Below are 18,335 nucleotides of genomic sequence, written 5' to 3' on the forward strand. Positions count from 1 at the left end.
GAGAAAATATTTTTTTCCTACTATTTCCACTTAATTGCATTGACTCAATCATTTTAAAGCTCAGTTCCATCGAAATAAATTAATTTAAAGTTACAGGCCTGTCGTATTAAGTTAGTACTCAACGAAAGTAAGGATGAATTGAAACGTTTGCGTAAGTTAAAACTTTGCTTATGATGAGAAAAATAATAAATTCGACTGTAGACAAAAGCAGTAGCTACTACCAACAGCCATCTGCTTTTAGTCTTTGACTCTTAATGCATGAAACATTTAACAAAGCCTCCATTAGTTAATTAACACACTACAATTAAGCATTGAAATAGATCATAAAGGAGAAAAGTGAAACTTAAAATGCTTTTATCTCGCAGAATGTCTCAGTTGTTTATAGTGGTACAACAAAATTTAAACGATCAATAGCAGCAAAATCCTTTCCGTTTTCCATTTCTTGAATATTTAAACAATGCTAAACTGTACCTTGGCTAATGATGTAGGTTCTTGGGTCTTTTTGGGGCTTAGTGGCAAAAAGGTCTGAGAGAACAATCCACTGGCAAACGGTATGGCCGGAATAAACTTCGCAACGAGAAAATTGAATTAATAATTATGTCGGAGGCTCTAAGTGATAATCCTTCCCATAAGTTCCGAAGCTTTAGGTTACGCACGTCCCTGGCGGCGTTTCAATTCCCACTTTTCGGAATAAAAAGATTAATATTGCCGGGCAGTATGAGTAAACACATACACCGAAGGGTTTTCAGACAAAAACCAAGCAGGTGCAAATGTCAAAAAATCAAAAGGATTCCGTAAAAGATTTTGCCAACTCAAAAAAGTATCATGTTTTAAAAAAATACGAGTAGGTACTCAGAATTATAAATTTTAAAAATAACTTCTTGGAAGGGTTAACCGTGATGTAATTTTGATCCACAGAAAATTCAGCAGCCCTAACCTTCAGTGAACGAGGTTTCACCTAATATATTAAGAGACGGAATATTTAGGGTTGTGCAATTTATCATTTGAAGTAAATGAAAAGTATCGAACTGAGTTTTTGGGTGGGCCGAAAAACTTTTTTTGTGAGATAAAATTTGCCAAGTTCGGAATAGTCTGCATTGCCTACATCGGAATTTTATTTCAACTTATTATTTTAACATTAAATATTTATTTTAACTTCTGTCTAACAGGCGAGTAAGTTTCACATTTTGTGGAAATTCGGATGGATAAAAAACTCTTATGAAGAAGTCATTAATGTAAAGAAGGTCCTTTTCATAACGTCCAATGATAGTTATAACTTTCAACATTGTATTAAAGAATTTTAAAGGTCATTGAAAGGATCTTAAATTTCATTACATGCTTTTGCAAAGCGTGAGAATAATCAGCAGATATTGAGATGCTGAATATGGGCAATGCGCACATCACCCGAAAAGGGTCATTGTGGCGTCACCAGGGAAGATTTCCTTGATAGATTAACTGAGGAGTGAAAAAGTCAACGCAATAGGCAAAAAAATGCACCAATACAAATTAGCAATTGAGGTAAGGAAATAATAAGATCGTACAACAGAAAATAGGCCAAGATGACAATGGGCCCAAAACGGTGAGAATGTAATTTCTGTTTACGTGTGTTTCCGTTAGTTGATGATTAAACAAAGAAGAAAACAATCTTTTCGAAATATATTTTCCCAAGAATACTTTTAGGATCCAAATACCTTACGTCACGAATGAATTATACTCCACATATTTTCCTCGCGACAACGAAGTTGACTTGAGCCCTTATAATTTTTACCCTATTGGGAGTATCCAGCAACTTTTTTCAGGAAACATTGGGCAGTAATCCTGACTTTTTTTGACTTGAGGCACTACTTTCAGGAATTTAGGATATTTTCACTGCAGGCACTATGGTTGGGAAACTTAAGGCAGCAATCGTAACTAGTGAAAATATATATGCAGCTTCTGGACTTGATCAAATCAATATGCCGGAAGAATTGATCACGCTACGGCTAGCCCAACTCTCAGGGAAATACATATGGATTCATCTTGCTTATTAATGTAATGCGTTCCATATTTTTTTCAATACTTAGATATTAACGTAGTTGACTCTGCGCAAGATATCAAGGATGCCGATGATTTTAATAAGTGGGACGGCGTGTAGGGAGGAACGATCTCCTGTAGTCTATCAAATTTCCGCCAAGTGCTACGCGATGAATCTCTCACGCAACAAGAACGACCCTTCAAAGTGGAATGAACCCTCCAACAGAATTTTTTTCGTTGCCGAGTTTACGTTCTCACATGTACAGAACCACTTGAAAATGGTAAAAAAACTGGATTTCCTCCCGCGATTTCGTTATCAATTTAGACTCCTCTGTGGGCGTAAGATATTGGTTTCGTTGGAAGCACTAGCTACGCCCCGCATAGAACTTTTCCCTGGTGACATCTTATAGGTCAATGAACCGGCGATCGACGGAACATAATTTCGGTCGGTATTTCGAAAGCGTGAATCGTGATGAATGGAAACTCTCGTAAGCAATGCACACCACACGTCGACGTGAACCATAACTGATAGTCTGAGGGTTCTGGGATTAGGTACGATGTATAGGTTACAATTTTTTGTTTGAGGAAAAGTAAGAGATAATCCGAAGCTGTTTAAAGGGCACCTGTGTCTGTAGAAAAAATAAAGCCCGTATAATTTGGTGCTTGTTGTTCAAAGCCTATTTCCGTACGGTTGGGAAAACCATTCGTAGTAAAAAAAAAACCTTGCTTTTAATATAGCTATAACGGCTAACTTTGCTATTGCTACGAGTTACAATGCAAAAAATAATGGGCGAGAATAACGCAGATGAAGCTGAATTGGGCTCCACTTTAAGAGGAATCCCCCAAAGTTGTATGTCTTTTCTTTTTTCAAATATTTAAAATGCAGAAATTGTAAACACAGGAAAATCAAAACGTTCTTTAGCGCCGTGTGTCTATCACTGAGTTACTCTTTAAGCCCTCAGCTAGGTTTGTTTTAGAATAACCTATTTAATCTCCAGGAAGATCTTTGATAAAATTTTACTCATTATTTGAATAAATTTGGCTGCAATGCATTCGCTCTAATCAATCAATTTTTTCCCATTGTTGGTAAGTAATCGATTAAAAGTAATCAGACTGTTACAAGAAGTAATTGTAACTGTAACCATAATTTTACAGATTGCTTTTTAAAACCAGTTTTATACTATTAATTGATTTACTGTTTTTCGAAGTAACTGTAATTGGGCCCAATAATTTTTTCTCAGTACTGTTACCAACACTGTTTTCCCCACATAAAATGGCTTAGGAAACGATGGAATAAGATATTTATCTTACAAAGATAAAAAACGGACATACATTTTTTCCCAATTAGCACTATAAATTCAACCACTACTCGATGATATTAATGTAGAAAAATAAATTGAAGTCGATAGTTTGAAGAGTGACTTGGTGAATTTGCTTCGAATATAAAACCTTGTAATTTCCACGAATATGATTTTAATAAGAATATTACAAGAACCATTATACCCTCCTTCTAAATTTCCCCATCTTGGTCAGCCTTCCCACCCCACTCTACCAATTTAATATAAGGTCTTACTCTCCCAGTATCCTGAATTTGCGCCTGACGATATCGTGCAGCGACGAAACTTGTAGGCATTAAAATGATATATGTGAAATTTCCAAAGTTTTTTATACAACTTGAGCTAGAGCCATTAATTGAAGCTACAAGGCTGATTTTGCTTTAAAAAAGGGAATGATGGAATGATGGCTAATATTCTATTTAAATCCACCTTAAATTTGGCAAGTAGTTCTTCATTCTTTTCTAAAGAGCTCCTTTCCCATCGCCACAGCGAGAGGGAGAGGATGGACGCTGTCTCTTCCCGTCGATTACTCTTCGCAGCCATTTCACTTTTAGCCACCCTTCCCTGCTCCCATTCAAAACAGATCCCCACCCTCCTCCCCACCACCACCACTTCTTATCCCAATTTCCCCTCCACCATATCCCTATTGATCCCTGCCCAACCCCATCCACAACTCATATTCTCCCCACCCTTCGCAACTTGTGTCCTTAAAGCATTCCCAAGACTTAAATCAAGAACCTATAACTATTGCTCACACAAATTCTAACTACCTTCACTCCTACCTAATACTAGCATGATTGATAAAAAGACGAACTTAGAAAACATATTCTGAAACCTTAAAGCTTAAAAGCTGCTTAAGTCACACGAAAAAAAGTGAAATTATTGTTTCGGAGGGACTCAGCCTTTTGAAAATGAAAGGTAAACATCATGTCTAAAAACATTCATAAAATGGATTAACTAGCTATTACTTAAAATATTGAGCACTACTATTAATTTACAAAGTAAAGATAAAACGCACATAGGAGAACGCATTTTTACGATATGAAAGCAGCATTTTTATGAACTTTGAGAAGAAATATCCATGGCAGTGAGAAAAGCAAGAGAAATAGAAAACATCATACACATTCAGGATCAAGATATTTTTTCCATGACAACCTTAAAAATATTTTTCAATGATTTGAATTTCTGTTTTATGTGTATTGTTTTGGCGAGAAATTGGGAGTCCAACACATCATTTTTACCGAAAACCGAAAAGGAGTATAAGTAGGGTGTTGAGCATGCATGGAGCTTTTATCTGACTCATAGATATGATTATGAAGCGAGAAGAGAGAAATCGATAGATTTTTATTTAAACAATATTGATACAAATAATTAGACTAGAATCAGTATATCAACGCCTAAAGCGATAAATTCCGCTATCTGAAACTCCTTTATCGTAATTCGAGTATTTTGTCCATGTTTTTCGACCTACATGGCAAATGACATACTCTCAACAGGGATAGCCCTCAAAATGGGGGGCATGAGACTTGTGTTACCGCGCTTGTGTTTGATAAACATCTGTCACATGGCTTGCTGTCCAACAGAGCCCGGGAAGGGATCCTTTTTGGCACGAGGAGCACTCCCACACTCTAACATGCAGGAGGCGTCTTCATGAGCAGGGGAAGCTCTTTCAAGAAGCAGACAGGGGTTCTTTCGTAAGGTGCTCGGCCCATCGCGAAGGGAATGGTCAAAACAAAATGTCTCACAGGAAGCAACCCCTTAAAAAAGACTCAGCTCCCAGCAAACAACTACTGAAGAAGACAGACTTTCACTTGTTAGCATTAAATTGATGGAGCGCAATACTGCATTATTACAAATAAAATTACAAAAGTACCTGATTCAAAGGGCAGAAATATTTATGAATAAAGACATGTTCAATAAAATGCACTTATTATGGATTTAATAAATGCACAGGTTCAATTATATACTAGTACAACTAAGCATTGGACATACCTGAGCGTTAGAAACTAAAGAATTCTCAGCTTATTAAAACAACTTGTCTGTTTCCACACTATTTTATTTTTACCGACCATGGTTTCAGCAGCTTGTGCCATTGTCAAGGTGTGTCATTTTCAACCTCGACAATGGCACAAGCTGCCGAAACCATGGTCGGTAAAAATAAAATAGTGTGGAAACAGACAAGTTGTTTTAATAAGCTGAATATCAAAGATTTCCACCGCATCACGCCGGACACTGTATCTTTTATAAAGAATTCTCATCAATCAACTCAATAAATATTTTTCAATTAACTTCCCAATTTTGACCATCTTTCCCTAAACTTAGGGTGAAAGCACTTTTTCCCTGCTAAGCTGATTTCAAACCTTATACCTTTACTAAATAATTTACCAGACAGCATGTGTCATAACCGTGTTTAAATGTTATGAAATTGTTTAAAGTCTCTCTTACTCCGTTTTGTAGGTGATAATTGATGAATTGCCAAGAATAAACTACATGTTAAGAGAATAAACTCAATGTTTACTTTACTTTAAAGAGCACTGAAAAAAATATGCTTAAAAAATTTGGGTGTAAGTTTAACATATTTACGAAAAATAATTAAATAGAACTTAGTTATTTAGATAGTATCGCGAAACAACTCGGGTAGAAGAACAAAGGCGGCGAGTTACACCGCCATTAGACGAAGATATGATTCTATGGACTTATAAAATTTGGATTACAGGGATTATAGAAACAGTGCGGAAATGAGATATCGAACTCGAAGTTACCTAAGCATGCAGTAATTACAATGTAGGTGGTAATGTCTACACTATGATGATAAATTCTATACGGATTGATTCATAAAATGCTATCTAGATTACTTATTTTTGGATACATGATTACTCCATAGTTAATCTCAATAGAAGGTGCGTAAAATCTAGTTATTATTTCACCAAAGATAACGATAAAGGGTTGGTATCGGTCTCATTTAATGTGGATGAACATAAGGTGTCACAGAGTCTGTCGTATGCAGGTAATAAAGATGCATCTAGAATAGTTTTACTGATTTAGACACTCACTACCTTAACCCAGCATAAATAACGCATCAAATAGCGATTCTATTGAACTCAATACATAAAACCTTTGAACTCATTTTACGATAAATCTTGCCCCTCTGCAGAACGCCCTTAGTGGGGGAGCAAGGTAGCGTGCAGGCACGCTAGGTTCAACGGATAGAATGATACAACTTAAGTGCACCTGTGGCCGCCTCAATGCTACTTAAACACGCAAAATTCTTCCCACTAGGATTCGGCCACTCCGCAATACCCCCTAGAATATAATTATCCGCACACCGCCTGGGTGACCTTTGCCGCATACGCCCACCACAGGAGTTTCTCGGCCTCCTTTCATAACACCCAAATGGGAGGTTCTTCAGACTCATATACCTGGGATTTCTGAGGATATTGGCCACCATCAACGCCTGCGTACCCAAAACCATCGTGAAGAGGAAGCAAAATAACAAATATGGCAAAATCTTTTCCCATTTGTAACCGGCTCTGAATACTCACTCAAGGAGAACAGTGCACCGCATCTTGAGTCCGTGGAGTGCGCTCAAAGATTACTGCACGCAGAATGGGCTTGCTCGACTTTACCTTATTATGGACAATGACAGTTTAAACAAAGATATAACAATTGTTTTCCTTTTTTTGACCCATCGCTTACTCTTCGAGTTGTTCGTGACGAATAATTTACACCCTAACCCTATCGTGCATGAGTTGATAGTGTAAGTAATAAAAATAATAAGTAAATAAGCCAGAACTCACAACATTCATGAAAAGTAATTGGCAGATTTCTCGTTTTTTATGTACTTTTAACGTATGAGAAATTGGTTAAATGCGGAAAATTTATATTTTCGGTGCCGCCTATCTTTCCATCCCATTCATTGAATATTTTTAACGATTAACCGCTTTTGGCCGGATCGAATGACCCCATTCTCAGACATCTTGTGAGACAGGAGAGAAGTATGCACAATGCCAAGAATTTTAAAAGACGCTCGCCAAATACAGCCGATCCCCTTAACTCTGAAAATAATATAAGGACCCCCATGTCTACGCTATGCAAGAGAATGGACCCGAATCTTCCTTTCATCCTGAGCACAAAACTGCATCGTGATGCCCCCTTGAATTTTTCCTCGTCGTAACCGTAGTAGTCTGCCTTTACCTTAGCCGACATTTCTTCGGAAAAAAAACCTAAAAAAGACGTGATCCGCCCGTACCGGCTGATACTCTCCGGGAACGCTTTCCTTCAAGCCATCAAAAGGCTATAAGGTAGATCCTTTTATGCTTCTACAATGGTCGTTACTCTTTTATAAGCACGCCTTCCTTTCAGTGCAAGAGTACCTCTTCCCTTACTCCAATGGAGATCAACTCACCGTCCTACGTCCCCCGGAACAATATCAGCGAATCAGTCCGGAGCGCTTTCCGTTCCTCATAGAAACGAGAACCATCAACATGGCGCCCTCAATCTTCCCCGCCGCCAATCCGCTTCGTGGAAAACAAACATGGATGTCCGACTCGCATAAACACCCGTTGGAGCGGCAAGAGTTGGAAGGTGAGGTTCGGATGCTGGATGAATAGGGCTTCGGAGTGGTGCCTTAACGAGGCTGCAGCTATCACACTGGGGAGTCAGAGGGAAATCTAGAATATCAAAGCAGGGAAAGCATACTGCAGTAGTTTATTGGGGTACGCATTTTCTCAAGCGCCTGAAAAAATACGCGGTTTGAAATCCGTCACCCATCACAGTCATCCTTACTCTAGTCCAGGGGCCCCTGAACATTTCAATGTAAGGGCCACATTATATATTGCCCACATTAATGCGGGTTGATGGAATAAAAACTATAAAAAAACAAATCAGTAACTAAATATCCTCAAGAATTATAATATAAACATGGAAAAAAATATATCTTATCGGAAGAAATCAAGGTAAAGTAAATAGGTTCAGGTTTATGCAACCAAATTAGTATGACGAATCATACTGTCATTTTTAATTCAAAATTTAATTAAAATCATATTTCAGGTTAGATGAACCAATTTTAAGTTAACACACAGATATTTGTTGGGCGGGCTGAATGGAATCATGTGTTGGAGAACATGTGGCCCGCGGGCCATAATTTGGAGACCCCTGCACTAGTTGACAAGTAACTATGATAAATATGAGTTAACTTATTTTAGATTTTCCGAACATTGTACGGTCAAGCTTCCACTAACGAACGCCACCATGTAGCAGATACCTCCCACTATCGGACATATTTTCGGTCGCGGTAGCAGAGGATGGAAACACGTAGAACTAACTCCTCTTGAGTGGATACACCTAATAACGAACAGCTGGCTGAGGTACGCATTCCCTCAAACCCCTAAAAAGTACACGGTTGGAAATTTGAAACCCATCGCAGTCACTCTCACTCTTGTCGACTACTATCTACAAAAAAAATTTGCTTATCTCAGCTTTCCCGACAACAGGGTGGTTTCCTATTATTTTTTATTGCCTAAATCGAAAGATTATTACTCCTTGAGTACGTATTTCACGCTTTCCGATTTTTAAATGACGATATCTATTTTTCGCGATTAAATGAAAAGTGAAAATTTTCAAGCGCGCGAAAACGCGACGGCTAAGTATGAATGCTGGTTTACTCCGTGTGGCGTCGTTCTGGCTCCCGTTGCCGCAAGTGAGGTGACCTTGGGGCGAGGTTTGAGCGCTGATACGTCGCAGGATGCTGGCAGGTAGCATAGTACCTTGCTAGCTGGTAGCACTTGGCTTAAATAAGGATTATTAATACGTTATCAAAGGAAGAAAACTTTCCCACGTTAGGCAATTTTAATAAGTGATAATTAGGATGTGTTACCCTGAGCTCTGTGCTTCATGCATGCGTTGGTAATCTCAGACGGTGTAAAACTCCTATCTACTCGTATAAAAACTAGGACCCTGTGACGTCACGTGGAGTGGTATCGCATGGGCGCCAATCTGGCCTTTTTCAAATGCGGTTAAAATTGACCATTGCCATTCGTCTAAACTGGGATTTCTAAAACCAAAGAATTTGTATATTATGAACATACTAATGGTGGGTAGTGAATCGCAATCAATGCCATTCGTTTTCTGTGATGAAGGAAACTACCCTATTGTACAGTAAAACCTCCGCTAGAGAACACCACCACTGACCGTACCTCCCATCAGCGGACATTAATTCGGTCACGGTAACAGAGGATTGAAACACATTGAAATGACACATCCTGAGCGGATACATTAAATAACAACCGCAGACAGCAGGAAATTTACATTTTTACGCATAACATCTTCAAGAACGGACACACTAAATTCTAAACGGAAAGAATGCTCTTCCTCAAGGCAGACAAAAACATTTATTAAAAGTATAGTGCTTACTAAGAATTTATTCAGGAAAATAAAATCGACCAACATGATACCTTCGTGGTCTTCTGATTACTACCCTCCTATTTTACTGACACGAAGTTTTATTTATGTATCATAAATTAATCATAAAACGAGGTTATCCGAAGTTCAACCTCCCCCATAAATTTTGAAATAGCAGCCGCCTCTGAAAGAGACCCCTCTAAAGAGGTGAATAGTTCCTTGATGCACAATGAGTAATTATTTGATTGGTTAATCGTTGTTTCTCCTAATCAAGGCAACCAAAAATGGATAAAATTGTACTTTTACAAAAGTACATGCATACTCGTGCAACAAAATTTATTAAATTCAAATAATGGAGATATATTACTCACAGCAAAACTTCCTTTCTTCCTTTGCGGCATCATAAAAACTGATTTTCTTTCAAAGCACAAATAAAAAACGCAATAGTTTCTTTATTCTATTAGTACAGCCATGATTCAAAGTTTACTTGACACGCAGATATTCTTTCTTATAGTGTATTACGCCGGCAATTATAAAAAAATATTAAACCTCTACATAATTGTTACCAGTTTGAGACATTTGCATAGCGCAATCACAAAGACGTATTATGAAAATCATATTTACCAGCTTCTCCAAATGCCACAAGCAAGTAAGCAGTTATGGCAAAGAACATTCAACGTTTGCAGAAGTGCTATTAATAAGTTGAAATGAAGTTTTCCTCGGTTAAGACTTCATGACTTTTAGAGAAGACATATGAGATTTCATGCGTACTTAGTGCTTCACTGTCAAAAATAAATTCTCTTTGAATAAATTTTAAAAACAATTTCGCTGAAAAATTATGCTCCTACTTTTCAAATCCCGTTACCTATATGGTGAAACAAAGCAAACTTTGAAAGGTAATCGAGGCATTCACCTTTGCCCTATTTTGCATGCGAGAAAATTTCTACGGCCGTGGATTTCCCCAGAGATACCATCGAATCAGATGCTTAGAGGAGATTTTTTGTAATCTTGCATAAGTTGCATCGAAATGCATCATACACATGCCGTGTTGTGCTACTTATTGTGGGGTCATGATATACCCAAGGGATTTTTACCATACTTCCATGAAATCGCAGAAAACGACAACTGGAAACGCTTCATCTAATATTTTTAGGGAGTGGAGGGATTTGGGACGATCTATACATTACTGAGGTACAATTTCAATGCTCGCAGATGAATCAATATGCATGTGTTCCCTCAAGAATGGGTGAATGCGGATCTGTAAAATTGATGAAAACATTGAAGCACACGAAGGTCAATAAATATATTATATAACGATAGCATACCTTACAAACACAGCAATTAAAAATCTACCACAGAACTAATTATTTCTTGTGAGATAAATGGGTTACTGCACATTTACACCCTGTTTATATCTCAAAACATGCTTAATAGACTAATCAATAAGGAAAGCTTAGCTAGTCTTAATCGCAAGGCTTGATAGTCAAATTAATCACATCAAAATATTTATCACAAGGTATTCTTAAGGTTAAACGTAAATGAGCTAAATAGAAGACTTAAATCACGTGTCATTTCTTCAAAGCAGTATTCACGCGATTTTTTTCTTATATTTACCCACTGAGTCGGTGTTTTGTGGCATGTCATTTTTCTTCGTTCATGAATCAATCCAATCCGATAAACTAATAATATCATCATGGATTTTCAAATACATACGACTCTAATAACTTGAGTTAATAGTGAAATATATGAAAAATCATTTCTTTCTCTGTTATTGCATCTTGAGGAAAAATTAGCGAGTATGAAAATCGTCGTTGTTTGAATTTTTTTCTTACATTGACAATCAAAAAGCATTCAACTAGGAATAAAAAATCCAAATAATGATAAATAACAACAAATAACCTTCAATATTCAAGATAAAGAACTTCATCGGAAAAGTTACGACCTACGTGTTGTAGTTTTTTCCAGTAAACCAGAAGACTGCCATAGGTCAAAGAGAAAGTTGCGAAAATAGGTGTACATAAAAGAATATTTTTAAGCTGAAATGAACGTCTTATGTGAAATTTACTTGAGAAATAATGGTGAAAAGGGCCAACTGAAAATTAAGAGTGCTCACGGAATAGGTCATTGCTGGTACTGGATATGATTACCGATGACAAGTGTCTGTGAATGACATATAAAATATGCATGCATAATCAAGGGCAAGTGCTTTTGTTTAAGGGACCACTTTTAGAAATATATACTTGCGGCGCTCGCCAAGTGTTCCTGTATCCGGCTCCGCCGTCTAATTTTGTGGGCGTTCAAACAAATTTTATGCGAGTTTTTTTACTGTTTCATCGGTTTCAGAAATATATATTAGAACTTAATCTATAAAAAAAACTACTTTTGCCGTTGAAAAATATTAAAATTTAAAAAATTTCATTCCATTAGTCTTCTGCATCTGCAATAATATTTACTGCTTCTGACTGAACTTCGGTGTCATATTTCTCCTTTGATATAAATTAATTAACTATTTAGTACTTATTGCAGTAGTTTGCTTCATAATTATTTATTTGTACATTATATCACGGAAATATAGCCAACAACATTAACTGTAAGTGCTACTTTCCAATAAAATGTATATCTATAATTACTACGTATCCTCGAATTTATATATTTATCACTATTCTTTAAGAAGAATTTTATTTAAAAAAATTAGGATCCTAATGTGACAGAAGTCCGAAATATCGCATGATCTTTGATTAAGTTGTCATAAATTGCCATGCAAAGAAAATATTTGGAAAGCCAAAGGTCCGTGGTTTCATTCCCGGTCTAAGATTTTATCCCATTGCAATCGCTGCTAAGACTCGTCACAATGTTGTGTACGTAGAACGAAAAGTAAAGTAACGGCTTAAGTATTCCGTTACCCATTTAGACATCAATAAAATTCACCAAATCAACATGTTCGCGCTTAAAATTAATCGATAAGGTAGACCTTAGACCGTTTAGCCAGTATACTTGATTCACTATCAATTACGGGGATTGATTAGGAGCAAAGTTTTAATAACCCAAACCCAACAAGTCTTTTACTGTGAGTTTTTCAAACCTTTCCATTTACTCTTTTGCCGCTTTGTAACTCTACTTTCGTCCCGGTGTTAGCAAAATACATTTAGTCACTGTTTTCTTTAAAACTCAAAAGACATGAGAAAACACTTTGTTTATGCGCCTAATACATACACTTCAAAACTACTGACGACATCACTTACCTCAGTCCACTCTTATGAATCTCAATGAAGGAGCAAAAAAATCCGTAATTTCCGGGGAAAGAGAGAAAGATAATACGACCTGTCGAGCAAACACTTACGTAAAAAGAGAAAAATAACGCATGATTTCTTCATTATGTATGTTTGGGTAAGGATAGAAACAAAATCAATAAAAGCATCAATAAAAGTTAAGGTCACCTCAATTGACAAGCAAGTGAATCAAATTATTAATTGCTACAAAAAGCACTCATAAGATGTCGAGAAAGCGTAATTCATTCATCAGGAAACATTTTTAATAACCAATCATTGGGCGTAAAGAATAAGGCATTTGAAATAACCGCAATATTTAACAAATTAAATTTTTATGTATCTCAGAAATTGTCATTTAGGTATCCATGGATAATGCATGCAGCTCGCTTATTTTCTCCCAATAATGCTTTGATGTAAGTAATATCTATCCTTCATTAGAACTTAAGTCGAAAATGTTTCACAATCTACTTCATTCAGGGATAAAAACTGACCAGTGAAGTATACGTAGTGAAGCAGATTTATTTCATTAAGATGAAACACAAGAAATTGAGTATAAAAAAGAGTAGGAAATTTGAGCTTAAGTAAGTGCCAGATTAGAGAACAAACACGGCAATAATGATGTAGGCAGTAATAATATTCCAAATAATAGTGAAATTATCCAGCAAAAATAATCGGATTGCAAATATTCGAAACAGGCTTCTGGTTAACATCACTGCGTCATATAATGCCGATGAAACAATAAATCTCCGCTTAATGATGATTTTGATAAACCCAAAATATGTTTACGCTCTTGTACCGTGAGTTTTTTTTGCGAAGTCTCCAAAGCCTCACACTCAGCATACTTTCCAGTTTTTCTACGCTAGGTAATTAAATATGGAATTTAATCTCATTTTCATTCAAAAAGTTAATGGAGTTTTTATATTACTACCCCCGCTTCATGGAATTATTAATTATGGTAAATAATTTTTTACACGTTAAAATCAACTGCACACTCATAATTATACAGGAAATTTTAGATTTTTACCGCAACTTCGTGGAATTATAGCTTTGGAAAATTATTTGTTTTAAGCGTCGAAATCAGCGGCGCAATCATGATGCATGCTATATAATCGATCATTTGATTATTATTGAACACCAAATATACTTCCTTCCGGCTAAAAAAACGTTTCATAAATGTCTATTTTTGTGTACACTAAGAAATGACAATTGATTATGATAGAAGGCTAAAATTTTAATCATAATTACATTAGAAAATAAAAACGCAAACGATAAAAGTTGCAGCAAGTAATGGTGAAGATAACCCCGTATCGGGTGTTACAAGAAAGGCGCTCAATAATCCTTTCTTGTTTATGGGTGAGGGCGAAAAGTCCCCGAAGCAATGGAATAGATACAGCCATACTCCGGCTGAGCTTTACTTCCAAGGAATTAATCTCCACTTCTCATGGGTGACGATGCTGTATGGTTAGCACCCATTTCCTTCGCAGACGGGTGAGCCATTCTCTTCCACAAAATTGCTGTCCCGGAATGAAGAGGACATGTCATTACGATCCCGTTGCTAACTCGCTCCCTGTTTTTTGCACCCGAGTAACGTCCATTTTATGGCAGCGACGCTCATATCACCAACGACGGATCCCGGGAAGATGAGCGGTGATTAATTGCCGGCAAGCACAATGCATTAGAAGGGGCATCCACACACAATGCGCTAGAAGATACGAATCTTCACATTAGGCTGGATTTACAGGGAGTATAAAACACTACTTTGGCTTTTTCTGAGCCCTCTACAGATTGTTGGTGATTTTTCTCTAAGACTTACCGAACTAAATTGACAAATTTCATCACGTTTTTTCAGCGAGAAATTGCCAACGTGCCTCCAACTGAGCCCAAGACTTTCCTATTGCTCTATTAAAAACTTTATTGTTGTAATTAAACATGCATAAAAAGACTTAATGACGCTATGGCATATTTTAAATTCAATAGATATTATACAAATATTCCCTCGCGAACAAATATACACAAGCACTCATTAGCAGGCAGAAAATGAATATGTATGCAAAAATTAATCATCGGCAAAAGAAGTATCTCCATACAAGAATTGAAATAAGGCGAATAAAGTGTTTGTCAAATATTTTCGGAGAGGTTTTTTCTTTATAACAGGAATCACTCGGTTAATGAGGTAGGATAATTAGTTAACAATGGCTATTCTTTATTCAAAAAATATTATGCAAGAAAATATCACGCCTTTAAGTCATTCTTCGCTTACATCTATAATAATAACTACCAAGACGAGCTATATTTTGTGAAAATTAAGTATATGACCCTATCAGTTTGGAAAGAGCCATTTGGAAATATCTTCCAATTTTCCCCATTCCTATATTTTCCAGCAATCAGATTTTCTTCAATTGATGTAAGAGTATTAGCGTTCTACCCTAGTTAAAAACTCTCCCCTTGTAATAGAATCAAAAGAAATTAATCCAAACTATCAGTTCTTTGGAGTTAGATTATCATTTACTTGTAATTACTTTGTTCATAACCTAATCATTTATGGAGTACATAAATGTTTGCCTCAGTATGGGCATTACTCAGTGCATGCTCATAAATCGAGTATTAATTCAAGATTCACTATCATCATTAACTAAATATTCATGATTAATTTCCACTTAAGTTTAATAAATTATTTTACGACATTAGAATTTGGTCCACCCACGGGTAAAATGGCTTCTGATGCTAAAACATTTTTGCCTAATCTTAGCTGTTCTTCCTCTTACTAAATACTAGTAAAAGCGGATAGGAAAAGGGTATTAAGTAATGTTCAGTTGTGGTATGCATTCATTGTAATGATATTTCCATTTTCTTACCTCCATGTTTGCTTTCTCTACATGATGGGCAAAAGGATCTCAAAGATTGTCTCTGAGGTCATACTGAAATTTAATAGCGTCTTATCTATGCCCGTCTAAATTTCCTTGGCATGATTTCCAAGCTTCTTGCGCATTTATGTATAGGTAAAACAGATAAGCTGATGATAGTGACGACAGTAGAATTTCGAAATGATGACATTTAACTATGTAAATTTATGCGAGTAAAACTTCATATTGACTCCTATTTACTTCAGTTCTTCAAGTTGATGCGTAGTTTTCCGCGGCGTTGTCTAGGTGATGTCTCCATGTTCCTGGGTTTCACCGCGTGGATTTTCTTTGTGACGACAGTTTCGCCGGTATTCCAACCGGCGTCTTCAGGTCGAAACTGTCGTCACAAAGAAAATCCACGCGGTGAAACCCAGGAACATGGAGACATCACTCATTTCTTCAAGTATGTAGATGAACGTCAATTGGTGTAATTGATGGAATTAGTTTAACTTATAAATTTTCATTGTGAATATATTTCTCATTTAAAAATTATTCAACCAGCAGCTTTTATATTTCAAAATAACATTTCAAGTTCAAAGGTTTTGAAGGGAAAATGTGACAATCCCTTATTTTGCTGCTTGCAATACCCCATCCTTGAAGAGCTTCTCAACCGTAATCGAAGTGAGAGCCACTCAGCAATTGATCTCGTTCGATTAATAAAGATTTCAAGACAGAATCGTGCATTATTATGGCTGTTAAGAATTCCTATGTGAACAGAAAGCATTTCAGAGACAACTTCGTTATATTCATCCTCTTTAATTGGCAATTTTCAATGCAAATTCCACGAAAAAAGGAGATTTATAAAGTTTGGAAAGCGCGTAAAGTTTTTTCGCCTTCTCTCATTATGTGTGTCCTATTATCACATCAGGTATAATGAAGAAACTAAAATGATTTACTTTAAGAGAGATATATAAACCTAAGAATATATACTTTATATATTCTTTATACGAATATATACTTTAAGAGAGATAATATGAGAGAATAAAGAGAGATATTCCAAAACTGGCAGACACGCGGTATATGTGTAATTCATTTTCTCGGTATACAAAATCTTTTTCATAGGATACAGCGTTGTTGCCGCAAATCAATTAGATATTCATTTAAAGAGAGATATTTTATCATGGAAATACCTAAGAGTACTTCAGTATTAGGAGAAATATACGACAAAATCCGATACAAAATCATTATTTAATAATAAAATAAGACATTCCTTCACTACAGATTTTTTGCTAGTTAATCAAAGATCTGATATCCCTCACATTGCATCCATAAAATTCTGCAGCTAAAACTTTTCCTCTACTAACTTGCAAAATTTGGCCGCATTCCCATGCATATTATTATCAAACCCGAAGCGAAGGAGCCCTATTTTCAAAGGATTGTACTGCTCGGTATAGGCATTAGAAGGCTTATCTTTGAACGTTATCGGTATTTTATTCAGATTCTTAACTCGTGGTTTCTTGGAATCTTCAGTTTAGGTATATATAACGCTTCAAAAGTTGGAACTGTTCCCAAACTGGTGATTATTCTCTTTTAGTACCTTGTAATGGAGGATAATATTAATTCCTTCTCGAAACACACCGGTGACCCAAATTTTCTCAGAGGGTTTTAGTTCATTTCATTTTTAGTATCAAGCGTATTTTATAGTCCGTTCTTCCACCAAAACGGGGAATCAAAACAATATGTATGCCTCGAACGAGTATTTTACGTTATTGCATTGGGAAAAACGTGAAAAATGTGAAGAAACGAATTATATTAAAATATGCAGTTGAAGGCGTATCTCTGAAAAAGATTTGGAATGTAATTTGTCTAACGAGGTATTATAATTCCTACTCATGGCATTAGTTTATGGCAGTATATGACGGCATTTATAAATCGCAATATTAGCAAAAGAATATCATGCAAGTACAAGGAAGAAGTGTGCCGAATGATTTAATATCTATTTCCATTAAAAAAATTTGAAAGCCGTTTCTAGTTCCAGTTGCAAATGGTACAATGCTACCAAAGCCTACGATACATTACTAAACATTGATTGGAGAGGTTAAGAGAAGTTGCATTCCCAAAGTGCTTGACTCTGTTGCAACTTTTGCAAGTGGATCAAATGCATCAAAAATTCACAAGTACTAAGATATGCGTCATTTATATAGGTGTTGAACCATTATATGCAATTTAAATTATTATAAACAATTTAAATACTTTACAGTAATATAGCGTCCATCATGCATTAATGTGAAAAATATTAGACAGTAAAATTTACCATTCGAAAGCACCGCCTAAATACTAGAAATGCCCAATTTTTATCTCAGTGAAAACAGATTTTGGCAGAGGAAATCCAATGAACTAACTTGATATACTCTCCATTCCTACGAAAACCACCTCAAAACATTCAAAGGGTAGCTGGCAAACACACCCTAAAC

This window comes from Ischnura elegans, chromosome X, assembly GCF_921293095.1.
Source record: "Ischnura elegans chromosome X, ioIscEleg1.1, whole genome shotgun sequence".
NCBI classification, from domain to species: domain Eukaryota; kingdom Metazoa; phylum Arthropoda; class Insecta; order Odonata; family Coenagrionidae; genus Ischnura; species Ischnura elegans.